This window comes from Falco peregrinus, chromosome Z (genome assembly GCF_023634155.1).
Source record: "Falco peregrinus isolate bFalPer1 chromosome Z, bFalPer1.pri, whole genome shotgun sequence".
NCBI classification, from domain to species: Eukaryota; Metazoa; Chordata; class Aves; order Falconiformes; family Falconidae; genus Falco; species Falco peregrinus.
The window spans coordinates 74,824,180-74,844,471 of NC_073739.1; the positions used below are offsets into that span (position 1 = coordinate 74,824,180).

Genomic DNA, 20,292 nt, shown 5'->3' on the forward strand with positions numbered 1-20,292 from the left:
CTGAAGATGGCGGCAGGGATATACAGGATGCTTCCTACCAAACACAGAAAGCTGTGCCTCCTAAACTCTCCCCAGGGTGGTCTGGGGCAGCATCGCTGCAATAGAGATGTGGCTAGTAAAACAACCCAAGAGCACTTGGCAGCTCTGCCTGCTGTGTGCTGGGTCCTGTCAGCCTCCAACCTGCACAAAGCTGCTCTGCAATGAGTGACACCTGACGCTAGCCAGCTATAACACCCTAGAAATGGCATCATACTGTATTCCTGCCCCTGAGCTGGGGGAGCATCCCTGGCCCTGCAGCCCAGACCCTTTTCTCTGCCAGTGCCTGCTGTGGGAAACATGTCCTGTGGCTAAGAGCGGCAGCGTTTTGAAGCAGCAGGAATCTGCCTCTTCTTGCTTTCCTGCAGGGTTGGGAGCACAGTGCCCCACTAACCCCCTCTCCTCCTAGCAGCCCTGCAGAAGCACCATGCCCTGCTCTGAGGAGCTGTGGTGTGGCCCGAGTCCTCATGGCCACTGATATGCCCAGAAACCAAGCAGCATCTCACCCCTGCAGCACCAGTGACCTCCATCATCACTGCATCAACATGCACCTTTGGGGCTGGGGGAGCATGGACGTCACGGCTAGGACAGTCCCCTGCAACCTGCCACTCCTGTCCCCTTAACACCTCTGGCACGCTGCCAGCTGCTGGGTGCCCAAGAAAGCCCAGAAATGGGTGCAGGCAGGGAGGGAAGCATGTCCCCCACCACTTCCAGGGCCACTGGAGCCATGCACAGTCCCCAGGACCCCTGGCAGCACCCAGGGGTAACTCCTTGCCCACCTTGGGCACTGCCAGGGGGGTGCTCCCTGAGGCCAAGGGGGGAGCCCTGCTCACTGTTCCCAGCCCCTCTGGTGCCTTCGGGACCTCATGCCTGCTGGGCGGGGGGGGGGGACACCATGCCAAGCTGAGCTAAGCCAGCACACACACAGGCATTACTACAGCCAGTGCAACTCCAGCACACTGAAACTACCCCAGTTAAACCAGCAAAACCAGTTGCAGCCTTTCCCTGTGAGGCCAGTGCAGTCCAATAAACCCCAGCACAACTTGAGCCTGGGGCAAGACCCAGTACAGTCCCAGTATGGGGCTTAACCCCTAGGAGCCCGAACATGGGATTATACCACAAGAAGACCAGGACCAGGATTAAATCCCTTTTAGCCCAGGAGTGGGATTAAATACAGTGTAGTCCGAATGTGTGGTTAAATCCAGCTCAGCCCAGGTGTGGGGCTAAACCCAGCTCAGCAACAATGTGGGATTAGACCCAGCACAGCCCAAACATGGGGTTATGCAGTCCAAATGTGGGGTTAAACTCAGCACAGCTCAGGAGTGGGGTTAAACCCAGCTCAGCCCAAACACAGGGTTAACCCCAGCACTGCCCAAGGAACCGGTTCATCTCCCCAGCCAGGTACGATGCACATCGCCACACAACTCAGACCGACTCCCCACAGTATCCTCTGGCAATGACTGGATGATGGCAGGCCCACTGGTATCCTCACCAGACCCACCTCCTCCTTGTCCCAAGGCTCATCTCCCTCCTCTGTGGGGCCAGCAGCTGCGGTGGGACACAGTGCTGGGCCCTGGGAAGCCACCACACACCGTAGCATGCCAACAGCTTCATGGAGGTCAGGCTCTGCTCTTACCCCAGCTGGGAAACACTCACCCCAATGCCCCAATTTCCACCCTCCCCTGCTCCATCTCGTGGGAAGAGGTCTCTGGCTCCCAATTGTAACTGGAGGCATCAGCAAGCGCCAAAACAGCGAGGGCTCTGTTAGCAGCCAGCAGCCCTGACGCCACGCCGGCTGGCAGCGTTGCGTTTGGAGGGGGAGAGAGGGCCCCTCCGCCCCTGTCCCCATCCCCACACTCCCCCCGAAGCCACGTGCCAGAGAAATTCCTAAAAATAATCTCCTGTCTGTAAAGAAACCCACTGGCACTACAGCTACAGCAAGAGACTATTTTTAGGATGGATGGATGGAGTCATGGGGGGGGCTGCGTCCCCACTGTCCTCTTCACACAGTCACTGGACAGGGACGGGCACAGTGCTGGATGCAGGGACGCGGGTGGGACCCACTGGCAGGGAGCTGGGCCACCCTGTGATTATAACAGGGTGGGAAAGGCTTTTCCTGTCCCAGGAACGCTTTAGGGTTTGGGACATTTTTCCGCTGCTGGGCTCAGCCTATCCTGGCAGAGGTTTTGATGAATCCATAGCTCCTGGCACAACAGGGCAGCTGGGCACCAGCCCGCTCCCCATCATTTCACCTCCCCAGCAGCATCTACATCCCCCAGCATAAGCTCCCCCCATAAGCTGGCTCTGAAGGAGATACAAAAGCATATGCATCCATATATGTGGGGAACTAATCTATGTCTGTACATACATGTGAATGCCCCATGCAAGCTCAAATCCTCCTGATGGTCCTGATGAAGTCCAGCATCGAGCTGGGAACCCTGAGCAGGAGAGGGGCCCCACAGCATCCCCCTGCCTGGTGCTCCCCCCACCTCTCCCAGCACTCCGAAGGTGGCTGGTGCCTGGGAGCCGCTGGGCTCCACTCTATCCTGGAGGCATGGAGGCACCCGGGTCAGCCAAATAGCTGTGGGGCCAGCAGGGCCAAAATAAACAGCTCACCGTACACAAAGGCTCCCCCAGCTAGCAATTTGCTGTCACTCCTTTTGCAAAACAAAATCCCTTTTGGGCTGGAGAGGGATTTCAGGTGTCATTAAGGGCCACCTGGGAGGCCAAATAAAGCCACCACCAAAGGGTGGCCCATTAACCCTTTGCACTCCACCGGCAGCATCCTTGTGTGTGGGGAGGATGGCAGTTGCAGAACCCCTGCAATGTGTGGTGTGGGGATGCTGGAGCAAGGTTCTGGCACCTGGTGGGGTAACAATGTCCTGTCTCCATCACACTTGGAGACAACCCTTCCTGCTTACCTGAAGGGAGGCAGGCCAGGGGATATAGCAGGGTGTGAGGCATGTGGCAGGGATGGAGACTGAGGAACTGTCTCACTGCGGCAGTATCTGTGCCCCTCACCTCATGCCAGGTCAATCAGATGGCAGCCCCCAAGCCAAAAGGAGGAGTGACAAGAAGTGGGGAAAAGCTGGAGCAGAAGCCCACCGCTGAGGCTAGGGGCTGCAGTGCCGGGCCAGGGGATGGGGCCTGAGCCATGCCTAAGTTGAGAAGGTTGGAAAAACACCATCGGCTCATTTTCTGCTGGGGAAAAAAAACTCCAGCCAAGTTCTTCTGAAAGATTAAGTGCGATCGTAACCAAGCAGGGAGCGGGGGGAAAGCAGGGCAACGCGGTGAGAGTGCTGACACATCTCCTTCCCCAATGCTGGAGAGATGCCCCAGCCCCACTCGGGGCCAGCTCTGTTTACAGGCTCCTATTGTGTCTTTTTTTCCTTTTGGGTTCCCCCCACCCCTCCTCTTCAATATTATAGTTCAGAGTAAACAAAAGCAAGCAGCCTCTCACTCCAAACATTTCAGCCATCCCAAACTTTCTCTGGAGGGGGGCTGCCCGTGGAATTTTCCTCATCCAGAAGAATTTCGAAATGTTCCCGTTGCAGCCTGCTTTGATTGGAGGCCAAGGCAGCTCCAAAATCCTTGGCAAAATGGTCGAGCTGCCCTCTGCACAGCCCTGGCTCTGGGCAGAGGCAGCAAGGACCAGCAGCTGCTGTGCCCCAAAGCACCCCCATGCACAGGGAACCCTCCAGCCTGGCACACTTGCCAGATGGGGACAAACGCATGTTCCAGCACGTACATCCCCCCCAGCTCAGCCCATCACCTAAAGGGAGCCAACAGGTCCTGGTGAGGCCAGATCCTACTGGGTTTTTAAGTATTTTAAACTGCCGCTACAGTTATTAGTGCCCTGAGATGGTGACGCTGGTGCAAAGTGCTTGGCTGCACTGTGTGTGTGCATCCCAAAGCACGCAGTATTTCCCTTTGCAGGTGGCATCTCCACAGGACCAGCCGGAGGGGACAGGGTGAAGCAGCTGCCAGAGCTCCTTGGAGGAGTGGTCTGTGGCACCCCATGCACCAGGAGGGCAGTTTGCAGCAGTGATGCCGGCTCAGTGCTGCCTGCTCAGTGCCTGGGCAGATGGAGGAGGGGATGGTCTGCTGCATCCATCCCCGAGGATGTGGAGTCGGGGCACAACACTCTCCCCTGCAGATCCCTGGGAGACTGCATGTGGAAGGGAGGAGGAAATGTCCTCCAGGATAAGCCATAGTTGGGTGCCACCCAAGGGTGCTGCTCCTCTCTGGCCCACATTGCACTGACAGGGCCTGCACCCCAGGCCCAGAAGAGGTGGGACCCCAATGTGGGCAAGCAGAGACCCCCAAGAGGTCTCTTGGCTCTGGCTAGGCACAGATGTGGTGTGAAACACATGGGACCCTGGCATGGGGGTGCGAGCACCGCTCAGCCCACTGGCAATGGGGGCATCAGGAGTGGCCCCTAAAACAAGTGGCAGGAGAAAAGCCCCACCAAAAAGCCCCACAGGAAAGCCAGCACCCGCAGGAAGAAGCGCCCAAAGCTCAACCCAGCATTGATTTGGTTGTCAATCCAAGCCATTGGGGTGGCCTGGCATGCTCACTGGCATGTTCCCTGCTCACTTTCTTAAATGGTCCCCTGATGGGCACCACTGCGTAGATGGTCCTGCAGCCCAACAAACACCCGGACACGCTGAGGAGCCCCCATGTCCTCCCTCCCCAGTCACATGCAGATCTCGGTGGCTGTGACCCCTTGATGCACACATGCTGTCATGCCAGGAAGGCGAAACCTTGCTGGTACCCACGGCATCCCAACCCTCCCCAGCATCCTGCCCCAGTGGGCACAGAGCCCCATGCCACTGCAACAGCAGTAGCAGGGGTGGGGGAGATACCTCAGCTCCACGCCGGACAGGGGTCTTGCCGTGGGACGGGGCTCCGCCGGGTGCCCCCGCTGCCTCTGCACCATCTCCCTGCACCGCCTTGCTGGGATCTCCTCCTCCGCAGAGGCTGCTCAGTGGCTTGGTGTAGGAGCGGTCCTACCCCCCCCCCCCCCCCAGCAGCCCCCTCCCCTATAAAGGGGCCAGGCAGCGGCTGTGCGGGAAGTAGAGCCCCCGATGCAGCAGATGGGGTCTGTAAGGCAAGGCTCCCCCAGGTGTGTTTGCCTTGGCTGGGGCTCAAGCCCGTCTAATTAGAGCTACAGAAAACATATATTAAAAAAAACGAGGGGGGAAAAATAATCCTCTCCCCTGTGCTGGGGCCCAGGGTTTGGCCGGGGTTTCTCGGCAGGCCAAGTGCAGGCGATACAGGCTCTGCTGGCAGCAGCCTGGGGAGGGAGGGATGTTTGTGGATACTAAAATGCAGTCATAAAGGAGAATAAAAGGGTAGCCTTGTTTCAGAACGAGTCTCCGAGGCTTTCCCTACTCCCGGCATGCTCGGCACCTGGCCGGCAGCTCAACCAGCTCCCCCTTCCCGCAGCCCCCCCAGCCAACCCAGGCTCGCTCAAGGACTGAGGTGCTGGTGGCGAGACCCCCACCCTCACAGGGTGAAGCCCAGCACCTTTGGGTGGGTGAAGATTTGGGAAGCCCCTGTTTTAAAGTCACCCCCACGGGGCTAAAATTACAGCTGGTGCTTCTGGAAAACTCACCCCTGCACATCACCTCCTCCTCGCCCCCGCAGCTCCCTGCCTTCCTCTGCCCACTGCCCTGCCTGCGCCAGCTGCTTAGCAGCAGCCACATGGCAGCACTGCCAGTATTCCACTGCCTGGCCTCTCCCTGCCTCCCCGCTGGAGGCAGAACAAGCCTGACGGTGTTTTGGTCAAGGTTTAAAATTAGTCCCAGGCCCCCGACACCCCCAGCACCCACACAGACCAAGGGGCCATGGCAGGGTCCCATGTGGCTCCCTGGCATCTTGGGGTCTCAGCCCATCCCCAGGGTCAAGCAAACCACCCCTGAAGCCCTCTCCTTGGGACGTCTCCCCAGATCCACTCCTGAAGTGCGATGCTGCCTCCCTGCAGCATCTCTTCCGCCTCCATGCTGCCATGTCCAGCTCCGAAGTGCCACACCAAAAGGCTGGGGAGCTGCTGCAGGCATCAGCCAGGCAGAGGTGGTCCTGTCCCGGACCTACCTGCTCAGCCAGAGATACGTGGCACACACCTGGCTTCACCGCTGCCCTCTGCCCCCTCCCCAGGGCAGAAAGGAGGGGACAGTGGTCCAGAAGCCCCCCCTTCCACCCCTGCTCCCATCCCTCACCCTTTTCCCTGGCAGCATCCTGAAAGTGCAGGTTCACCAAGCTCCCCCGTCCCCCCAGCTCATGGGGACCCTGGGCACACCCCATCCCCAGCCACGGCCCAGATGACTAACACCCCGGCAAGCGAGCTGGGTGCCGTCAGGGCGAGCAGGGCCTGTCCCTTGGCCAAGCTCCCTCCCCGCGGCGGTGAAATCACGTCTGGAGAAAGCATGGAGAGGGAGCTGCTGCCCCCCCCACCCCGCTGCTTCCCAGCGAGGATGCTCGCTCCCTGCCTTCTGGCCGGCTGCCCCACACTGCAAACCCCGCATCCCAGCAGAGGGATGTTCCAGGCACACAGCCTGCAACAGGACCGCACATCTCATCTCCTCCTCCTCACTCCGGATCCCATAGCAGCATCCCAGCTACGACAACAGTGCGGGATGCAGAAACGTGGCAGCAAGCCCCAAGGCACTTGTAAAAGTGCTCCCAGGGAGCAGGCAGGAATCTCTAACCTCCCTCTAACCTCTCTCATACCAATACAACCCTGCCAGAGCCTGGAGGCTGACTGCGGGTAGAGGGGGGACCACTGACACCCCCCACAGCAGAGCAAACTGGCTCACAGAAGGAGCTGGTGGCTCTGGCAGGCTGGAAACACCCCTGGGCAGCACCAGAGGGGACGGTGAGGGACTGGCCACCACCACTCGCCTCCGACCTGGCACAAGGCACGCGCCGGCTGCTATGGGGGTGACTAATGCAGCTCTTTAAACGCCTCCGCCGGCACAGGAGCGTGGCTCTGGGTTAGGGTTTAATTATCTGCCTTCCTCTGCAGCCTGTGCTCTCCTCTTTTTGAACTGCCACGGGGACCCCAGGGATGTTGTCCATCCCCCCCCAGCCTGGATTGCTGGCACCAAGTGAGTGGGGCCGCAGCAGGGAGCTGGCCGGGAGCACGCCAAGGCTGCAGCTGGGGGCTATAAAAAGCACGGCTGTGGTATGCAGCGAGGCACTGAGAGGGGAATAAAATAAAATCAGGTGGTGGATGAGTCGGACGCTTGCTTCTGCACCAGGGCTGGCCCCAGCTCTGCTCCCCATCATCCCTCCCCTGATCCCTGCCTGTTTGACAGCGCAGTGAGGCTGGGGCAGAGTGGAGAGCTGAGATTCAGCTAAGGATGGAGGATGCAGGACTGGATCAGCAGGCAACGGAGGGGGTCAAGGCTGGGGGAACAATTGCTGGCTCTGGCATGTGGGCTCCTGCCCAGGATAGAGGCATTGCAGCCACCCCTCACCCAGCCTGGAGACGCCGGATCTGGGCACCCAGCCTCCTGGCAGCTTGCACTGGAGGATTAACCGTACGCTGATTTACGTCCAGAGGTGCCTTTGCTGGGATGCAGCTGGCGCACCAACAGTGAGAGCAGGCACCCCACCATTGCCCAGCACCTGGGTCCCAGCAGGGACCTCACCCAGGGGTGACAGTGACAGCACAGCTCAGGGACAGACAGGGCTCCCCTTGGCTTGGCAGGAGCTCCCCGCTCAGGGACATGCCGTGTTTGCACAAGTCTGAGCAGGAGAAGGTCAGATTAATTTTAAACCTGAATAAACAAGGAGAGAAGTCAATGCCAGAGCTCGCCCTTCCTGGCAGGGACGCACAAGCAGCGGTGCACAGCACCCGTGCCATGGCCATGCCCAGCCCAGGTACCAGCAGGGCTCAGCCATGGGGCTCATATCGCCCTAGGAGAGCCGGGACAGACTCAAATCCCAAATCCCATGCCTGGGGGCCTCCCTTTTCCACAAGGTGCTCCCAGCTGAGTCACTGCTGGCAGCGGGGAGAGTGGCTGCCGGTTGCCTTTGTAAAATCCCTCCAGCCTCCACAGGGAAGCACCCGCCGCGGGACCCCTGTCCCACCAGGAACAGCGCTGGGGCTCACCTGTCCCCTGGCCACGGTGTACAATGCGGTCTTGAGAAGCAATCAGGAGGAACAAAAAACACATAATAAAATTGTTTGTGGGTCAAGAGGAAAATAGAAAAAACAAAACCAAAAAGTGTTTGTGCTTTTTGTGCCAAAAGGAAAATGAAAACCAAAACATTTTGTTCTAAATGATAGGCCTTGTTTAGTTTTCAGTGGTTTTACTTTTTTAAAATGGTTTGAGTTAAATCAAGCTACATTTGGCTTCCAAACATTACCTTGGGGTGGGGAATAAAATAAAATTAAAAAAAAAAATCAAAACATCTTATTTGGAAAATGTCAGAGCAAAATGCCACGGCTTTTCCAGCCCTGGGAGAGCCGCAGCCAGGCGCTGAACCCAGCCTCAGCTCACAACTTGTGATGGCCTCCCCAAAGCAGCCTTTTTTTCCAGAAAATAAATCAGCTTCTGTGCTGACTGACAGCCAAGAGGGCCCATGCCCTTGGTGCCCGGCTCCCAGCGCGGATGTCCCCTCCACCTGTGCTGGTCCCTGCGACCTGCCAGGGCATGGAGAGACCCCACTGCAGCTGGCAGCCAAGCACGCAAGCCGAATCCCAGCCGAGCGACTCTTCAAAACTCCTCTTTAAATGTCTTTTCTATTAGGTCAGCATTCCTGCGTCGCCCAGGGAAGGTGGTTACGGCCAGCAGCCCGGCACACAGGCTCCTCGGTGCTGACTGCTGGCTCTCTGTCAGCAAGCAGCCTGCCCACACTATTAAATTACTGAGAAAAATGGATCGTTTCACCAAAAATTAGGTGCAGGAACCTCTTGCGTGGTGGCAAGGCGAGCTGGTAATTGGGAATTCATAGCGCTGGCCACAAATGCTGCCTCCGGCTCCATTCCACCCGCCTCTGGTTGCGGTGAGGGATGGTGGAGAGGCATTCGCTGCCATCCCTGAAATGCCGCTCCTGATGGAGACGCAGTGGCCACGTCGCCAGCAGCACTGCTGAGGTCCCCTGCATGCCCCAGGAGGGTTAAACGTTGCTACAGGGTCCCTCTGCCCTCGGCAGACGGGCAAAAAAAGTGAAAAAAAGCCTCAGGGACCTTTCCAGAGAAAACTCTTCCTGCTCACCATTAACCACCCTCCTGGGGACACGTCTGACAGGGACATTGTCTGAAGACGTGAAGGATATGCTGTCCCAGTACCCCTCTCACTCTTCCAGCTGCTCCCCAGGGGTGAAAACCAAGATAACCTTCCCCGTGGACCTTGCCTCGCTTACATCCTTCACTCATCCCAGGCACAGCATGAGCACTGCTGCTGCTCCATTTGAGCCCAGGTATCTCAGCATCCTCCTCCCAGGCCACTCCAAGTCCAAACCTCAGCACCTCACTGGCTGAGCAGAGCCCTCCAAGGCATCTCTGGGGCAAACGACCTGGCTGTTGGAGCTGCTAGAGAGCCCAGCACGTATCTGCAACCTCCGGCTGGGAAGGAGGGATGGGGATGTGCAGCAGACCAAGGGCTGTGTCAGCAGCATGCTCTGAGAGATTGGCCCCTCCGGAGTTCACACTGGCAGCTCCCTGTATGGTCACAGGCACTGGGGGGGTCGGGTCGTGCTCTGGCGCATACCGCCTGCCCTGGTGCTGCAGCTAAGGAGCCCGAGGCACCAGGATGTTTTTGAGTGCTGGGATGCAAGGGCTGTGGGCACAGTCCCAGATGGAGAGGGGAAAAGGAGCTGGGTGCAGGATCGGGGAGGCCAGGGAAAAGGGACGCATCCCCGGGTGCAGCCATGCTCCACCCATAAAGCTGCAAAACTCAAAGCTGGGATGGGGTCAAGCAGCCTTGGGGGAGCTATGAAACAGCCCCCCAGGAGCCTCAGGAGCTAAAAAAAATCAAAAGCAGCCAAAGCACTGAGGAACCCCCCAGGGTTGCGTGTTGGCCCTTGCAAGACAAGGATGGAGCAATAGCTAGTCAGGTCCACCAGCTCATCCTAAGCCCCGAGGCCTCAGGCAAAACTCATGGAAAGCAAAGGAAAGGCTCCTGCAGACCTCCCCAGGGGCCTGGGGCTGGCCCTGGCCCTGCAAGGAAGTCTGGGGAGATGCCAGCTGGCCTGGGCACCCTGCGTGACAGTGGCTTTTGCAAAGCCAGGCTGGGCCACTGTTACCAAGCCATCCCTGGGGACCTTTGTGGGGCTGTTGCAGCACAGCTGTCGGGAGCTCTGTCGCAAGACCAGCACGGCGCTGGGCCCACTCATGATGGAGAATCCACATGATGCCTCTTTTTGGGTTTTCCTAGCTACTTGTGCAGGAAGGTGAGTGCTGAAACATGACTTTCATGCTGTTACTGAATTTAAGAGGCATTGATGCCCATGCTGATCTTCATCAAAAATAAAGGGTCTGGTGAGGTCCCTGCCTACAGCTGTGGCTCTCAGTCCGGCCAGGATGAAGTGTGTGGGGTTTTTGTTCCCAAAGGAAGGGGCTGGTGAAAGCACAGGAAGTCAAAGGAAACAGCTGGACGGGAATCACTGCACCACCCTGTGGGGATGCTCCAAGGATGCCGTGCCAGCCTCACTGCCTCACGTGCTCTTCTGTGGAGACATACACACCCCTTAGGGCTGCCAGCAGTGTGGTAGGCAGCAGCCCTGAGCCCTGTTTGGGGCTCCCCAAGGTGGGACGGGAATCAGGGGCAGTCCCTTTTTGCCAGTATCAGAAAACTTTCCCCAAGCTGCTGCAGAGATAGTGCTTACCCAAAGCTTTTTGCATCTCCTCTTCCCCTCAGGGTGTCTCCAGCATCAGCTTTTCAGCAAGGCTTGGCATCCCTTATTTTCACTTTAGGAGGTGTGGTAAACCAGAAGATGCCCAAACAAACTTCTTTCCACCATCAGGATTTCATTAGATGAAGGAGCCCTAAACTTTTCCACATCTCCCTATAAGGCAATCTCTGTGGGTCCATAACCATTTTTATTAGGCTGTTTCTATTTCAGCCATCTCTGTATTGAGAGGAGGGGACCAGAGGCGAGCAGCTTCTGGGAGCCCCAGGCTGATTTCCAAAACACCTTCAGCACCCTCCCCTCTCCTGGTCGATGCATGGTCTTACCTGTGGTCCCCTGGCCATCACCACCTGCATGGGCCAGACCCACATCTGACCATGCTAGGTCTCTCCTGAGGTCCCTCCAGTCTGCTTGTCCTCTCCAAAAGCATCTTCAGGAAACGTGTACAAGCAGGGCACAAGTGGATGTGACCTTCCCCTGGCCAGACCCTTCTGAAACCTCTCAGAAGGTTTTTCAGCAAGGGCCAATCCCTGCTAGAGCAAGCCCAAGCTTCACTGGTCAGATGTGACACAGCGCAGTCCTGGTAGGATGGGGGTGAATCAGCTCTTAACAGACTTCTTGTCCCTCTTCTCCTGGACCCACCCCACTCCAAACACCAGAGGAGGAGGGGATGTTTGCCAGGTTGGTCTTTTTCCTATGTCCCAGACTCATACCACTGGAGAGGAGGAAGAATCGCACCTTTCAGCCCAGCCCTCTGCCTGTACTGGAGAGCCAGGCACATGCTCCGGGGCTGTGAGTGCTGTGACTGTCCAAAAGCGCCCGAAGCTCACCCCGTCCCACTCCGCTGCCAGGGTGACTCACAGACCTGGGAAGCAGCCAGACTCGAGAGATAATTCCTATTAACATGCTGATCCCTGACACCGCAAACCTGCTTCTAATTTTCAGAGGAATTTTCCTTTTTCCATGGAAATGGTCCATGGGAATCTGGCTGTTGGAGAAGACAACTGAACCACAACTGCAAGGCATCTGCACCTCTCCCCACCTTCACAGCCTGGATCAGAGGACAGAACCATCACTGGGAGGTATAGAGAGATTTGCTGGTAGGAACTCAGGTCATAAGGCCACTGCATCCCCAGCCAGAGAGATTTGGTGATTTTTCACACATGTGATGCTGTTGTAACCACAGAAGCACTTAGAAAAACCAAAAGCTCTCTAAACATCCCAGCGAGTCACCCAGACATCCCAGGGCTAATTCCTGATGCTGGCTTTGTATCAGCATCCCAAATGCTGGTGAGGCCCCGGCACATCACCCGTAGCAAAAAGCTGCCATACCATCCAAGCTCTCTTCTTGGCTGCATCTTCAACGGGGGCAGAGCCACCCTCTCCCATGCCTGAACAAGAGGGGGAACAAACTGGGAGAGATGCTGAAATTTTCCGAAGGGAGAAAAGCAGAACCACAAGCTGGCACCTGCCCCCTCCTGCAAGAAGGACTGTGTGAGGGGTTTTCCTCCAGTGCCAAACCCGTGGGAGAAGAGAAGGCAAGAATCCTTTGGCTTGTTTAACCTAACAAGGAAGCTATAAATACAGCAGGGTAAACACCAGAGAGGGAGAAGAGGTCTTGAACTAAAAGCACAATGTTGGCACAAACCCACAGGGGAATAAGCTCTCCAGGAACACATTCGGCAGGAAACCAGAGGGAGGCTGAGCCCTGCACGAGCAGGAAGAGTCTGGAGTCGCCTTTGAACAAGAGCAGAGTGGGAAGAAAGGGTTTGAACTGAGTGCTCAGCTAGTTCACTGCAGGTGAGGGTGCCTTGCACTGTCACCGTCTGTGGGGTTTCCCCACTCAGGATGGTCCAGGCGAGCCAGGGGAGGAGGGCAGGGGAGGTGGGGTACCTACAGGCAAAGAGATTCAAGTGTGGGCTGCCTGGGCATCCACCCAGCATGACGGCTTCTCGATAAACCCAGCAGCTGCAAAAAGGAACCGCCACTGCTGCCACGATGAAGACGGCGGGGAGACTTGCCACGCCATGAGTCATTCATTCATCCTTCACAAACAGGGCCTGCACTTGGCCAAGCATCCTCCTCCCCCCGCTGCTGGGATGGCTCTCTGGGATGGGGAAAAAGTGGCTTATCAGATATAATCAAGTCAAGTTTTCCCCTCCCCACGAGGTTCCTGTTCATGGAGCAGGAGGCAGGGCAAAACCAGAGCTGCTCTTCTCCCACCTCCCTGCAGACCGCCTCTGCCTTCAGCTGCACCCCTAGGGACCCCTCCCCACCACCATACTGCACTCCCCATCCTCTATTCACCCACTGCTGGTGACATCCAGCCCCGCACACAACCCCGCTGTCACTGCTCAGCCCCTGTCCCCTGACTCCACTCCTGCTTTGGATGCCAAGGTCAGTTTGCAGCTCTCCAAAGAGGAGATGAAACCCCTTTCCCTCCCCAAGAAAAGGCAAAAGTGATGAAGCAGAGGGTGCATGGGTGCTGAGGGGACACTGTGGCTATGTCCTGTCCCTGTCCCTCCAGGAGGGACTTCTGTGAGCTCACAGCTCCCGGTGAAGCTCCTTTGTGCCAGGCTGGGATGCCGTGCACTCTGTGCAGCCCCATGTGTAACTATGCTACTGCGACCTGCCCTCCTCTAAACAGGCTGAGTGCAAACACCCCACCTCCTCCTGCAAATACTACAGCCAGATGTGGCTGCAGCTTGCAAGCAGCAGGCACCTCCCAGCACCCAAGGCACTTGGCCAGCCCTGGGGTGGCTTGGCACCAGCTATGCCACCAAAATCAGTCGGTCCAACACCAGTTTGGGCACAGAAACATATCTGTGAGTTGCTGCAGCTCTGGGTTTCTCCCCATGGAGACCAGGCACAAGTCACCCCCAAGCCCCATCACAGTGGGGTCTCAGTTTGCTGACAGCAATGTCTGAGCCAAGCTCAGCCCCGCGGTGCCCTCTGACACCCTTCACTAGCCTGTAGCCAGAGCTCAAAGGGGACCTCGGGGGTGACACTGCCCAGCTTATGAGTGTGGCAGTGGGCACAGCGCAGGGCTGGGCACCCGCAGGGGCTGGCAGAGGACAGAGAAGTCGTGATTGAGACAGCATCCTGGGGCAATGAGGGACAAGGCAGCCAGAGAGACCTGCCAGTGCCCGCGCATGGGAAAGCGCCTTTTTCCGCGCCTCTTGTAATTGGGAGCAGCTTTTCCCTCCCTAGACCCCCCAGGAGAAGAGGGGGCCCTGCCAGAGGGGACCTTTGCTGGTGTTGGTCCAGAAAAATCCCCCTAGAGATGGGGGGAAGGGGGTGTCCCAATTTGGCGCGGGGGGAGGGGGGGGGGGGGGGATGGGGGGGACGGGACATCTGTGGAAGCTGGGGAAGGGGCTCAAAGATCCCACTCCGGGAACTCCGTCCGTCCCCCGAGCATCTCCGGGCGAGGCGGCAGACGAGGAAGGGGAGCAGCAGGGGTTACCCCCTGGCAGGCGGGGGGAAGCAGGAGGCCAAGTCGCTGCCCAGCTGCTTTGCGAGGCGACACGCACCCGCACACACACGCACCCCCAGCTCTCCCCGCAGGCAGCGCACAGCCGGAGCAGCCGGCAGCCTGGCCGCAGCAGCGCGCCCCTCACCGCGGCGTCGGGCCGTTGCCCTCGGGGTGGGGCCGGGGGCCGCTTTCCTACCTTCCTGCGTGGCGCCGCGGCTATGTGTCCATGGCGCTCGGCGGAGCGGGGCCGGGGCCGGGGCCGGGGCCGGGAGCGGGGCCGGGAGCGTGGCCGGGAGCGGGGTGCCCGCGCCGGGCTGGCTGGGCGGGTGGCGCGGGCGGTGCGAGGCCGCCCGCCCCGCCGCGCCATTGGAGCAGGGCGCTGCCAATCTGCGCCGCCGCCCCGGGACGCTTCCTGCCTGCGAGCCGCCCCCCGCCCCGGGACGGCTCCGCGCCGCTGCCCGCCACCCCCCCACCCCGCCCCCCGGGGGTGCCGGGTCCTCCCCGGGGTGCGCGGTCCCCGTCCCCCCCGCGGCTCGCCGTCCCGCCCCTGCAGGGGCGCTGGGCTCGGGATCCCCCGGGGGTCAGTGGTGCACGGAGGTCCCTGCGGGACCCTCCGACGGGCACAGCCCTCCCCTCGCGGGGCAGCACCTCCGGCGCCCGCCAGCCCTGCCTGCTGCTCTCCCCAGCATCCCGGAGGAGCCGAGGCAGGCAGGTCCTACCTGTGACTCAGTTTCCCTTGCCACTGGGAGGGGCATTTCCTTGGGGCTTGTTTTTGTAGCGGTTTATTTGGTGGGGAACGCACAAGGTGAAATCTGGCCCCGGGGCTCGTGTTCCTCACCTGAAGAAAAGCCTCGTTCCTCCTCACAGCTTTTGGTGGGTGTTTGCACACCCCTTTCGCATGACCCCTCCATCACCTTGCCTGCTTTCTCTTGGAAATGGGTTTGGCTCGCGATTTTTATCACAGTGAAACTTTTCAGGAGGAAAACAGTATGTTGAAAGCCTGCGACAGGAGACCAGCTGGTGAAGACCCATTGAGAATTTCCTCCTCGCCTGACACCCAGGACCAAGTGCGGTCTGGGGTCCCCTTGGGACACGCCGGGAACACTGCGTGATGGCATTGGGACCAGCACTGCTGGAGTCCTGGGACAGACCCAGCATTTCCCTCTCTGCTGGGCACAGCGCCTGTGCAGAGATAACGGCTGCATGCCCCAGGTGCGTGCAGCACCCATGCAGTGCCACTCTAGCAATCCTGCTCAATAGACTGCAGCCTGGCAGCAATAAACGGGGTCACAGCCCCCCTCTGCAACCCTACAATAATAAATTGATCCTTGCCTGTGTCCCGACACACCTCTGCAACCCCACGATAACACGCCCGTGAGTCACCTCACCTGCTGCGTAACCCCGCAGTAACAAACTGTGTTTTCCTTCGCCCCAGCCCTCCCATGCCGCCCAACAATAACGGATTTCGGAGAGGTGCAGGCTGTGTGAGCATGAGTGTGCCCGGCCCAGGGCTCGCACCAGCTCCCTGCGGCGCTGCAGGTGCTGTGCTTGGCTGTGCTTCAAGCTTGGTGCCCGCATCGCCTGAGGAATAGCCCAGTGCAGCATATCTGCTTGTGTCCTGGGCTGCCACCCCGCCAGCCACGTGTGGACGGATCTGTCCCTCCTGCGCTACCAGATCTGGGGCCGTGCCAGGGCTGGGGATGTCCCTCCCTGAGTCAGCTCTTGTGGCCTCTCAGGTGCTTTGCAGGAGAGGACTGGTCCCATCAGCCTGCTGCCATCTGCCCATAGCTAGTGGCTCACATGGATTTTGAGAGCCTGGGGATGTAGGAGGGGCTGGTCCTGAGCAGACAGAGGAGAGAGAGAAGTTTTCTCCATCCAGCTTCTCACTTTCCCCTTCCCGCCTCTCCACACCATTCTGCACTCTGCAGTCTGCACGAGCTGAGGGACACTGAGCATCTTGCAGGATCAGCCTCTCTGGAAGGAGCAGAGCTGGGCGGGATGCAGCAAGCGTTTGGCCCTGGGTCCCCCCCCGGGGGCAGACCCTGAGCTTTCCCCAGCACTCCATGGTGCTTTCTGGGCGCCGGGAGCCGGGCTGCTTGGCGCCAGCGCTGGCGAGAAGCCACACGCTGCTTTCTCCACCGCTGCAGCGCTGGAGAGCCGAGCCAAGCTGAGGATCTGGGGAATCCCCCAGCTCTGCAGGGCTGGGGCCACCCTTGAGGCTGGGTAGCCGAGAGCAGAGCTTGATTTGGAGGGGTCTCCGTGTTGGTGGGTTGGAGCGGACAGACATCTCACTGTAGTGCTGGGACAAGGGATGTGGTGGGGCGCTGGGTCACCAGCTCTGGGCAGAGCTAGAGAGCTGCAACATTGGGTGAAGAAGGAGCGGGTTTGGCAGGAGTGGTGTGGGTCTGCCGGGTGACCAGCATGCTCAGTGGGGCGGCATGCACCCTGGAGTCCTCGGGGAAGGACTCCTCTGCACCTCCCTGGCACAGGGAAAGCAACGCTGGCATATTCTGCAGCTCTGACATTGCAGCTCTTCCCTTGCTCCATCCTCAGGCTCAGATGAGGATCGCAACCTTGACGAGCCTCCCAACTCCTCCATTCTGCCGTTGCAAGAGAGTTTACAAAAGGACATCTCCCAAGCTGTCTGCAGCATCTTGTCCAGCCACTGGTCTCCCTCTCAGGACCCCAGAAAGATTGAATTTGGCGTAGTAGGGTCTCTCTTCCCTCTCCCTCCCCTCTGAGCAGAGAACAGGCCAGAGGGGAAGCTGCCAGCTCTTGTCCAGGCAGGTTGAGACCTGGACACATGAGCAGACGGTTGGGGATTATATTACAGTATCACAAACCCATGCAAGGACCAGCTGAACTGGGGCCACACGAGCTGTGCATTGCTCCCTCTCAGTCCACAGCTTTGCCTGACTCGCTGCCAGTATCTGCTCAAAGATGCCCTGAGCTCTTTGCTGGGAAGAAGCAGCCACATCCATGAACTGGGCTACCACGTGCTGGGCTGGGTGAAGAGATCGGGAGGTTTGGGATCAGAAGCTCAGGAGGTGGGGTGGGACCAAACTTGAAGTGAGATGCGTCATGCTGATGTGCAGGTTCCGTGCCAAGGGACAGGGATGTCAGTCCTCAACTGCACTGAATGAATTAGCACTTGCTGGATTGCTGTCTGCATGGTGCGAGTGAAGGAGATGGATGGATGAAAGAGGATTGTGGGGGCTGGAGATGGGTGCATCAGGAGGCCGTGGTGTTTCTGTGCAGAGGGCACTGCCACAGGGTGCATCTCCTCCTGTGCAGAGATGGCCAGTGGTGTGGAGCCTCTCCTTGCCCTGTGTAAGGATGGTCCATGACCATGAAGCCTTCGCTTGGATGGGGCTGGACTAATTAATTACAAGGTATACACATGCCCCAGAGGCCAGTCCCAGTGACTGTCCCTGTAATCACAGAGGAACAGGTGACTATTCCAGAGGTGCAGGTGCCTGCTGGATGTAGGGCACTGTGGGTCAGTGGAGCTGTGCTGGTCAGCACCAGCCTTTTTGCCTTGCGTGAGACCTGTCCCGTGAAGTCTCCTGCTCAGCAGCTTTGCTTGTGCTGTCTGGGCGCGTGGCCATGCTCTGGCTGACATGCCATAGGCATGGCCCTGTTTGAAGTGCAAGCTTGTTGTGTGTTTACCCTGGCCAGCCTGAGGTGTACAGGAAACCAGAGAGCTCTGCTTGCTGGCTGTCGCTTTATTTGTTATGGTCATAGCTCAGGCTGCCCACACTGCGAAAAGAAAGTAACAAAAACCCCAAGTGCTGCAGTATGGCTCCTGCCCTGATTCATACTGCTATCCTGTGGCTGAGAGCGATCCGGTCAAGGAGCAGGACGATGAGATCCATCCAATGCTCGTCTTGTCCAAGAATAGGGTGGCTTGTCCCAGACATGTCCAGCCACACCATGTCAGAAGAAATTGTTGATGAACACCCAGCCCAATGCCACACCACAGTCATTACCTGCACTAGCACCTGGATGTCCCAGCCTGGTCACATCTTTTGTCCCAGTCTCCGTAGCCACATCCCTGCTTCAGGACTTTCTCTTTATCCATCTCTGTCAGCCCTGAAAAGGATGCATGGGGTACACAGCCGAGCTGCCAATCTGATGTGCAGAGCCTGGGGCTCACCAGCTCTTTGGGCTGGTGGGACTCCAGCTGTTTGCTGCCCATGGACAGCAGCTCCACACAGCCTGCTTCAGCTCTGCTGCCATGGCAGGTCCTCATCCTGAAGAGGACACCACGGTGGTGACCATGGTTGCTTTAAAGATGGGTTTTAAGTATTGGAGGATGCTGAGGACAGAATTCTTTCCTATGGGGCTGGGGATATGTGCCCAGATGGAGGTTCAAGCCACCCTAGCTGCTCCCCACAACTGCGCACTGCAAGCACCCAGGCAGCAGCATGCAAAGCTGCATTGCTACAAGTCATGGGTAAACTTGCAGCTGAAGAAGTGAAGCAGAGAGAGGTGACATTATACACATGGCTATTTATAGGGGCTGCCCTTCTGCCAGGACTTGACTGGCAGCAGCAAGGGCTGGGCTGGTGTTTAGGGATCTCAGTCCAAAACCACCAGCCAGCAACCTGGGGACATGAGACGAAACCTCCCGGCACTCGGAGCACTTCTGGTCGCAACAGAGTCACATGGCTCTCTGGGCTGCCTTGCTATAAAAGGGAGAAAAAGGTAGTGAGCTGATAAACAGGGGGAGGTGAGCCAACTCCTGACAACCAGGGCCATTTGGCAACCCTCCCCCCAGAGCAGGCAGCTGGGTGCCAGAGCCCACTGTGTGGAACTGAACACTTGGTCAAATCATCAGCAGGGTGGTCTGAGAGAGTTAAAATTATGGAGGGTACAGAGTTGCCTGTAAGGAGGATTTTTAGAGCTCGATATTAGTCTTGTTGTATTTAGGTATCTTAAGTCTTTGTGTTTTCCAACAAAAGAAAGTCCAGGCAGGAATTCACTGAATTCACAATGTATGAGCCTGACTTTCTGAAGACATGAAATTTATAGCGTGAGATAGTGAGCAAGAAAAACCTGGAAAAGTGGAACATGAGACGTTATTTGCAAAGGAAAACTGGAATGTTTCCTTCCAGACATGGATGACTCCACCTCTCCTCCCCTCTCTTGTGGCTCTGGGCAGCATCGCCCCAGTGCCAGCTCTCTGCAGCTGGATGCTGCCCCCGGAGCCACCCCCTGGGGTGCTGCACAAGGGGACCCTGCCCATGGATGAGGTTCATCTGCTTCCCAAAGCCACTGGCTTTCATTTGTTCAGACCCATCACTCACATACCTGCTTCTTGGTCCCTTGGCAGAATAACTCTGTCTCCCTGGCTAATATCAGCAGAGCCAACGTGATGCTGCTGTTCCTGCAACATCTGCCTGCTCCAGGTCGAGATTCTTCTGCTGTGCCTGCTGGACCAGCTCCACTAATGTCTGAGACCCTGCTTCTGGCTGTTAGGCACGTTGCCTGCAGAGAGGCCTCCTTTTCCCCCCATCCCACGGCCAGGCTAGTGTAAAATCAGAGGGGAGCCATCCCTGGGACCTGCTACCACCTATGGATCAGGGCAGGATGGGATCTCTTTTTATGCGCATGCTCGTGGAGGCTGCTTCTGGATGTGGCCCATATTGGATGGGAAAGGTCTTTACACTGACGTGAAAAGCCCCACTGGTCCTGCCCCCATGAGCCCGGATCCATGCCTCTGGGCTCCAGGTGATGCTGCAGCATGGAGGGAGCAGAGCTGGGAAAATAGGGGCAAGATGGGAAGACTCAGAGCACGGCACTGAAACCCCTCCATCCTGATGGATCCTCTGCTCCATCACAGAGTGTCGTTGCTGGAGGAGGGTGTTTAGCGGGTGAGCACGGGGCTGGTGTGTGCACAGGCCCGGGGAGGGCAGCAG

At 58.2% G+C, this 20,292-nt stretch overlaps 1 protein-coding gene across 4 annotated transcripts in view; it reads right to left on the reverse strand.

Annotated features, from left to right (window-relative positions):
• The window catches only part of IL11RA (interleukin 11 receptor subunit alpha), a 33,290-nt gene extending 18,608 nt beyond the window's left edge, over positions 1-14,682 (reverse strand). For all 4 annotated transcript variants that reach the window (XM_055791256.1, XM_055791254.1, XM_055791258.1 and 1 more), the window contains exon 1: positions 14,568-14,682. The gene's annotated coding sequence lies outside the window, so the exon portion shown is untranslated. The remainder of the gene's footprint in view (positions 1-14,567) is intronic.
• Between the last annotated feature and the right edge of the window lie 5,610 nt (positions 14,683-20,292).